The 9,041-nt window shown below is 36.1% G+C and overlaps 1 pseudogene; it reads right to left on the reverse strand.

Moving 5' to 3' along the window:
* Positions 1-442: 442 nt before the first annotated feature.
* LOC131658202 (uncharacterized) lies at positions 443-5,086 on the reverse strand (annotated as a pseudogene).
* Between the last annotated feature and the right edge of the window lie 3,955 nt (positions 5,087-9,041).

Genomic DNA, 9,041 nt, shown 5'->3' on the forward strand with positions numbered 1-9,041 from the left:
TATTTTTAGAGTTTGTGTTGTGAATGGTATTTGTTTAAGAATATGGATTTTATGTTGACTGTGATTTAGTTTTACCTCTGTTAATTTCTATGAATGATGATGCAAATGTTATATTGTTTGGTAATAAAGTGAATTACGGTGTCGTTGTCTTGTTTTATTAAAAAGTGGGTCTTTTTATGATGTAATTCTTTTAGAGCATGTTTCTGTTTCTCTAAGCCTTTAGATTAATGATATATAATTGAAGAATGTGTGAATTGCAAAAAAATAGATATACATGAGTTGCATATATTATATATTGCAAAAAAAAAAAATATTGTGCATCTACAAAAAAATCATAGTATCCTTCAAGATCTTCATTAGAAACCCCCGAACTTGAAATGATTAACGTCCATGGCGTTTAAAACTTCAAAATACTAATTGAATAGAACATTTAAATGTCCAACTATAAATTTTCAAAGACTTCTTTGAAAACGACATTCGTCGTCACCGACAGTGGTTGTTTGTCTTTGTCGTGAATTAAAATCTTTAGACCCTTTTTGCTCTTTACTCTTGATACTGCCACATAAAATTGACCATGACTGAACACGCTTCTTGGCAAATAAATACCGACAAAATCTAAAGACTGACCTTGAGATTTGTTAATTGTCATAGCGTAGCATACCATTATAGGAAACTGTCTTCTGGTCATTCGGAAGGGCCATGGGGATTGAGTCGGAGTTATGTCCATTCGTGCAATGTATACGACACCACCAATGTTCTTTCCAGAAATAATTTTTGCTTCTATAACATGATCGGCCAATTTGGTAACAATGAGACGTGTTCCATTGCAAAGACCTTCTGCTTGATCAATATTCCTGAGAAGCATTATTGGAGTACCGATCTTCAATTTGATTTTATGATTGGGGACACCGGAAGCTTGCAAGGCATTCAAAAATTCAGGAGTTAAAACATCAAAAGATTCATTGCCGTCACCGTCTGTGGTATCAACTGAATCCGAGCTTAAATACTCTTTCTCTTGACCTGCAAGTTGATAATGTTATTTGTTGTCGTACATAATATTGGGCATGAAAAAATAAAATACACAACGAAATCTTATAAAAAAATGTTGATTACCGGGAACAAATTCTAAAATATACTGATTGATTTGATCAACAGTCTCTATGGTTCCAGCTAATATTGCCCTTGACTGTAGAAAATCCACATTATTGTAATTAACATCAAAATTTGGATAGGTGTTTTCAAATATTGCCTCAAGGGGATCATCAAAATCAGAGATCAACAGATCTTTAGGAACGTCGATCTCTGCGTAACCATCATTTGGTTCTGATATCTTCCCATCTCCAACAATTAAAATCCAATCTGAGAAATGTCTTAACTCTGCAGAACTGGTGGATGTTGCCGACTGCTGTAGTCGCATGTTCTTTGTAAGTTTCAAAACCTTGCAGTGATCCCATATGTATGATGAATTTATTGTAGCATGAACTATATCTGAGCGGCTGCCTCTTGGAATAACTGGAAGAATTTGCCTGAAATCACCGCCGAAGACTATTACCTTACCTCCAAATATTTTATTTGATGCTTTGGATCCACCCATGATATCCTTCAGAGTTTTATCCAATGCCTCAAAACAAAATTTGTGACACATTGGAGCCTCGTCCCAGATTATCAACTTTGATAGTTTTAGTAGATCACCTCTATCGCTCCCTTTGTTTATGTCGCATGTGGAAGATTCAAGCGTGGGAATCGGAATTTTGAATTTAGAATGCGCCGTCCGGCCACCTGGAAGTAATAGTGAGGCAATTCCAGAAGAAGCAACTGTCAAACATATTTGTTTCTTTGATCTTATATAAGAAGCTAATGTTCTCCACATATAGGTTTTGCCTGTACCGCCGTAACCATAAAGAAAGAACACGCCTCCATTCTGGTTATTCACGGCCATCATGATTTGCTTGAATACATCCCTTTGTTCATCTGTTGGTAATTAGAAGATTATTCTTAAACAATCGTAAGATACTATGCTATGCTACTATTAATTTGGTTTTACATTTATAACAAAATTCAAATGGACAATGAAGAAACCTGTGAGATTCTGATACAGCATGTTAAATTCTTGAAGTTATTCATCGGGATTGTAGTTCCGCTCTTCGTAAATAAGCTTGTTGCCAAATTCTTCGGGGACATATCCTTGTGGTTTTGGCATCCCAGGAAAGTCGCTTAGGCTCTTACGGTTGCGTTGTAGTAGCTTTTCTATCTCAATCAATGTCAAATTGTATATTTCTTGTTCTGATAACCTCAAACCTATTTTAACAGAAGTGTGCAATAGAATTATTTAAAAAATGAAGTTAAGGAAGTTGATATCTACTTTTTGCTTCAATGACATGTTACCTCTGTTGTTGGCAATAGTCTGCTGAGAGTAAAGAATTCCATCGGATAGAAGATGCCTTGTTTTGCTCCATACATGCCTTGGTCTGTTAATGCTACTTGACAACAACATGTGGACAAAAAGCAATCTTAAATAATGGCCAGAACCCCACTGAAATGCCTCTGAAATAGCAGCTATAAATTCGCGATCATCCCCAATAAAACCCATTGCAAAACATGCATCACGGAAAGTATCGTACTTGACGTTGTTAACTATTTTCAGTTCAGAATAATTTCGAGGGCCCTTCACATGTGTAAGCATCATTCTGAGAAAGTACAATTCTCCTGTAGTTGGAGGAACCCAAATTAACCTGCCAATTGTGTAACCCTTCTGCCTGGGTTTCCACTCTCTCTTCTTTTTGACATATACAAACTTTGAAACAAAATTGCTATAAGTTAACTGTTGAGCTTCGGTGTATTTCTGATTAGCTTCAAACCATGCCGTAAACATCAATTCAGTTACACTTGGTTTCTCAAGAACATTGGAAACATTGCTGATGTCAGTATAGTAGACTGAATGTTGACCTTCGCAATGGAAGTGTAATCTTTCCACAGCTGGTTTCCTTCCATGAATGGGGAAACCATAAATCCTCCAAGATGCTTCACTTGGAGAAACATACCTACAGTCAATATACTGCTTGATTTCATCAACATCTTGACGCTCGATAGGACATCCATTTTCATTCATGACAATTGCAGCAGTTATTCGATCATAGCCTTTGTTGATGTATTTAAACAAATATTTTATGGATGTGCTTTGATTGCACCATTCCATATTAATATGAGTTCTAAACTTCAACAACAATTTTGCATTGTAAGGAACAACAAATCTATTGTCAACCTCTATACCATTCCTAATGACAGTGTGACCGTTGTCCCTTCTTCTGTAAATCGGATAACCATCTTGATCGACGACTGTATCAGCCCGAAAGTCTTTAGGAAAGTATTTGGAACATTTACCTTCCTTCATGCATTGCGAATTCCGGTTTGCGTTTCCGCATGGTCCGTGAATCATGTGACTTTTTACCAAGTTATATAAGTCTCCGTCGGTGTCCTTGTTCGGAATTTCGGCAGATATGATACGGTCAATATCAGCAGGTGTTGGATATTTGCTGGATGGATGTAGAAATATCAAAATATGAGCGTGGGGAAGGCCTCTTTTCTGAAACTCAATTGTGTACATATCTACAACAGAAAAAAAAAGTATGAATAATGATGTTTAAGAATCAAAATAATATATGCCAAGTTTTGAAATGAATCAATACTTACACGCAAGAACTTTACCCATACAACTTTTTTTAGTCAAATCTGACAGTAACTCATCGAATTTCATCTTAAATATTCTCGTTATGAGGTCCGGCCGATCTGCTGGTGTCAGATTATTAGAAGCAAGTACACGTTTCAATTCCGGCCAGTTTGGATTACACGTAAACGTTATGAATAGATCGGGAAATCCAACATAACTACATATTGCCATTCCATCAAAGTAAAGTTGATCCATGTATCTGCGACTACCAACATACGAAGATGGAAGGACAACTCTTTTCCCTGTGTTTGCACCATCAGTATGTCCATTGGTTCTGACATCTGTTAGATAGTTATACTTTCCAACTCGAAGTTTAGATTGATTTTTTCTTAACCATCGAAGTCTCTCAGATTCCATCATTGTATAACCATCAACCAAAAACTGTTGAAATAACCTTCTTGATCTGATAACTGTTTGGGCCTCATTCTTTCTGGCTTGAATACGAAATGCGAACCACTCTCTAATTGTGAGTCTATTTCTTTTATTTGCTTGCTCCCACGGAACATCCTCATTGTCGGTTACTCCAATCATTGATTCTGAGTTACGTCTATTGTTGGAATCTTGATTGCGATGTCTAATGTTAGGCCTGTAACCATCTTCGCCATAAGGGAAAAGCAATGGATATTGAAATCCCAAATATGATGTATGATATTCATCTATTCTTTGAAGTTGTCCAGTCTGTTTGTGCATTATTATGTCCCTCTTCTCAGCAGTATCAACATCACCAACAATTAGAGCAGCAACTTCGGAAACAGTTGGTTGATTATAAATTCTTCCATCGGTGCGTCGCTCAGAAATAAGACGGAGCTTTAGGTCAGAAACATTGCCTTCGGAAAGTATATCCCTTGCCATCTTAAAACTCTGAGCATGAACATTGTGTTGATATAACATAGAAGAGAGTTTTTTCACTATGTCAAGATCTATTCCGTCTTTTGTCCTGCAAAGAATGAAAACAAAAAAATGTTATATGGTCCATATCGCATAAAACAGAGCATATTATTATACATGAAGAAATTAATAAACATACTTGAATCCGTTTACTCTATGTTGTATTTCATGTTCAGTGTCATATATATAAAGTTGTGCAAATCGGGGATTTTGTCCTGGCAATGGTAACATGCTACCTATACGATGACATGATTGTCCTTGAATTCGATAATTTGGAGGACCTCTACCATTGTTAAAACGATTGTCCATTTTAGCACCCGGAGACGTAAATGCAAACATCATGTTGAAAAGACGTATTTGTTGTTGAAATAGTTTTGATTCAGGGTTTGTTTGGTCAAACAGCAGTTTTTGTAACACCGGTGGAGGTTCTCTCAATAGAGGAATTTGAACTTTACCATCCCCGCAACACATTGTGAACTTAGGATTTAATGTTTGCCGACACTTGGTCTTCCTTTCTAAATACCACATGTTTGCACCACATTTTGGACATTCAAACACTGGATCACCTATGTCGTAAAAATCTCCTAAATGAATGCATAGCTAAGTTAACAGATGAGAGGATGTTTAACAATATAAATTTACTGACTGTCATACCCCAAAATTTACCCATCATATTTAATCATATTTCAATCTATCTGACTTTCAAATGCACAAAGATATACAAGAAGGCAGCATACAGCCTCTCCTAAACAACAACCCTCAAACTAGGGTTTTGATCCTCTCAAAGTAAAATCAGCTTCTGACACCTGAAGTGGACTACATGGCCTCTCATATGATTCAAAGTGTCCTCTGTGCCAAGTTTCAAGTCCTGATTCAAAGGATTACTTAGTCAATGGCCCAAACGATCGATAATCGACTGGTTGACCTAAAGTCAAACCACAGTCAAAACTTCTGATTTTTGGTCAACATCCTCATTATGAAGTATCATTTATCATTTGATCAAGTATTGATCATGATTCATCAAGAAGAGTCCAGAAATCAACAAAACCTAAAGTTTCTAAAATTAGGGTTTTAAGGAGAAAGTCAACCCAACTTTGACCAGCCATAACTTTCACATGGAACATCAAAAATTTTCCATCCAAAGCTCATTTTGAAGGAAATTGAATTATCTACAAATTTGTCTCTCACATGCCAAGTCTAAAAATTCTTCATTTGAGAGATATGAGCCAAAACATTACAGGTCCTTCTAAAAAAATCGCAAAAAGACGTTTTTTCTCAAAGCTTATAACTTGAACATGGTATACTCAATTGAGATGAGACCAAAATTAGGTTGTAGAGGACACCTAGGGCTTTCCAAAAAGTCCTATATCATCTCCATGTGATTAAAATTGAAGGAGATACAAGGCTCAGAAGTTGGTCGATTCTCAAGAAAAACTCAAAATCCTAATTGCACAATTTGGTGTTTTTGGACTAATGGGCCTAAAAGATGCATTCCAAACGTATCCATGGAACTTTTGAGTATTCCTAAACTAATTGTTTTATTTTTATAGTATTTATTTTATTTATTTGAATTTTAATTCATCTAAACAATAATAAATCATATAAATATGAAATAATTAGGTTTTAAATCAAGGATTTGACTTTACAATCAAATTCAATCATCAAAATACTCCTCATTTAAGGGAAAAAACGTGTTAAATAAGGTTGGAAGAATTGAATCAAGATTCTATGCAAAAATAGAAAAAAAAATTAATTATATAATTTTCACCAAAATTTCTTTCTCTCCAAGAATCAAAGTATCCAAGCCCATTATGTGACCTAAATTGCTCTATATATATACTACAACATGCTCAGCATAAGGGGACACGTTTTGCAGCCAAGGGAATAAGGATTCAAAGCTTCTAAAGATCTCACAAACTAGGGCATAAGGTTTCTTCATGTGCAGCCATTCTCCATCAATTCCAAAAACATATTCGTGCTCCTGAAGGTCCCAGCAATCAATCCATACCATTACACGAAGCCAAAGCATCTCAGAACGTGTCCTCCAAGTCTCGTCGGTTTGGTAAAGTTCTTAACTTCGATTCTGTTGATTCATGCAGTACTAACGGTTTTTGATTGATTGTATGATCGCATGATGTCCAATAGAACGGGTTTGAATCATTAAAAGCAAGCTTTAACGTGTAAATCATGACCTGCCATTGTTAGGGCATGAAGGGTCTCCTCTTTCGTTTTCATGTAAACACGCCGTTTTAGGCCTCGAAACCATCGCCATTGAACTCGCAGCCCCCTTTTTAGGTGGTCTGGGCGGATTTGCCTTGTTGTTTGCTCGTTTTGCAGGTGTTAGAGAAAAGCTTCCACCGGAGAAGATGGTGGACGCCGTCGCGTGTGGCTGCCGGAAAAAAGAGACTGCATGCATGGCCCACGCGCGAGATTCCCTTTGGCCAGTCAACGTTCTTTGATCCTCTCTCCTCTCCCATTGGTCCTCGCGTATACTTGTGGGGCCCAGGTCTGAATTCCATTTGACTAGCCCATTTAATTTATAATTTTGAATATAATGTTTCTTGGTTGTCTTCCAAACAGCAAACAAGCGAAGTGCCTTTGGTGGACAAGGAGGATGTTGTACCATCAGTGCAGGGGTTCGATCCTCACTTGTTACAATAATTTTGTTCAATTTTCTCTCTTATTCTTTGCCTATAGATCCAGTATTCATGGCCAGCGAAAGCTTACCATGCACCCTCAAAAGTAGACCACCAGATCCCCCATGATTGGATCCTACGCATCTGAAGAGAGAGGCACACCATGGAACCTCATGGGCGCATCACACCATACTAGAGCTAAGTTTTTTTCTATTTTTTTTATTATTTATTTTATTTAATTACATGTTTCCTCTCTTTTTTTAGCAAACTATTTTCTTCAGTTTTTATTAACTAGTAATTATTATTTTCTTTTCCATAAAAACACATTAATTAAAATAATGTTTTATTTTAATTCTTAATTTTAATCGTAAACTCATTTTTTTCACAATTTTACCAATAATCGTTTTTTAAACCATAAAAATTATTATTTTTGTATAGAATTTTAATCAATTATTTTATTTTGGTTTGTTAACTTCGATGCATTTATAAATCCTAATAGCCTTAGGTTTACTGGTAGGTTTGTCCATTAACCTTGGTTAACTTTTATCCCTTTTGGGGTTTGCCTTGCCATTTTGCTTGCCTCAATTATTACTCTTTTAGTTTTAATCTGCCACGTTATAATTGTTGAACTTTAATACACTAACCTTTATTTTCTTCATTCTTAAATTTTTTTCAGGTTAATCAAAGGTTCTTCAGCCATGCGCCATCAATAAAAAGCTAAGTTTCTAACTCTCTCTTTGTTTAATTATCGTTTTAATTTTTATTTTGCCTTTTGCCCAAAATAGGGTTTATTCCAACCGCCAATGAATTTGTAATGCACTCACCCTTATTTTATTTTTCCCATAATTTTCAGAGTCAATTGAGGGTTCGAGGAAGATCAAGGCATTCGAAGACGTTCATACTAATTATTGATTTCTCTTATTTTCTGTTTTAATCCCCCATCCCCGCAGGTGTTTATTGTAATAGCGTAGGAATTTATTTTCTGCCTTTAAAATTATTAATTGCTGTGGTTAGTAATTTAGGGAGTGATAACCATGAATTGAACATAGATCACTAATTTTTACAAGATAAATATCACCGAATTGAACCACGTGATTGTTGCACCCACACACCTTTAGGGTAGTCCCTCTGGTTGCCTTGTCGCCTTATTACTTATTATTGTTGCCTTGTTGCCTTATTGATAATGCCTTAAAATAGTCAAGTCCCTCGATTCCGAGGATACCTAAAGCAATGTTGCCTTCAAAGTTATTGAAACTCCCTCGAGGTTGCCTTATAAAGATAATTGTCCCTATTGCTAAGGTATCCTCGCATGATGCCAAAAAAGATAAAATGACTATTATATCCTTCCCATACTCTCGATGACCCTTAACATCCAATTGAAAGACTTCCTGCCTTCTCATGGTATGGATAGACCCTTTCACCCGACAGACTAAAAGAACAATTTTTCAAACTTAGGGTAGTTGCTACTAATTGCTTGCTCTAAAAACTCAAAACTCTTTTCCCACTCTTTTCAAATCAAATTCAAAAAGACTACGCTTATTTACAAGCTAAAGTTCTTCTTCAAAGTTTTTACTTTTCACACCTCATTTTCAAGCATTTCAAATAAACAAAGTGAGCCAAGCAATTAAGAGCCCATGGATAACCATGGATACAAAGGGCGCTTTACACCTTCCCTTTGTATAACTTACCCCCCGAACTCAAAATCTTTTTAAAAGGTCTTTTTCTGTTCTTTTAGCCTTTCCAATTGGATAAAATAAAAGTCGGTGGCGACTCATGCTTAACCGCGACAT

Source organism: Vicia villosa, linkage group LG3 (genome assembly GCF_029867415.1).
Source record: "Vicia villosa cultivar HV-30 ecotype Madison, WI linkage group LG3, Vvil1.0, whole genome shotgun sequence".
In the NCBI taxonomy this organism is placed as follows: Eukaryota; Viridiplantae; Streptophyta; class Magnoliopsida; order Fabales; family Fabaceae; genus Vicia; species Vicia villosa.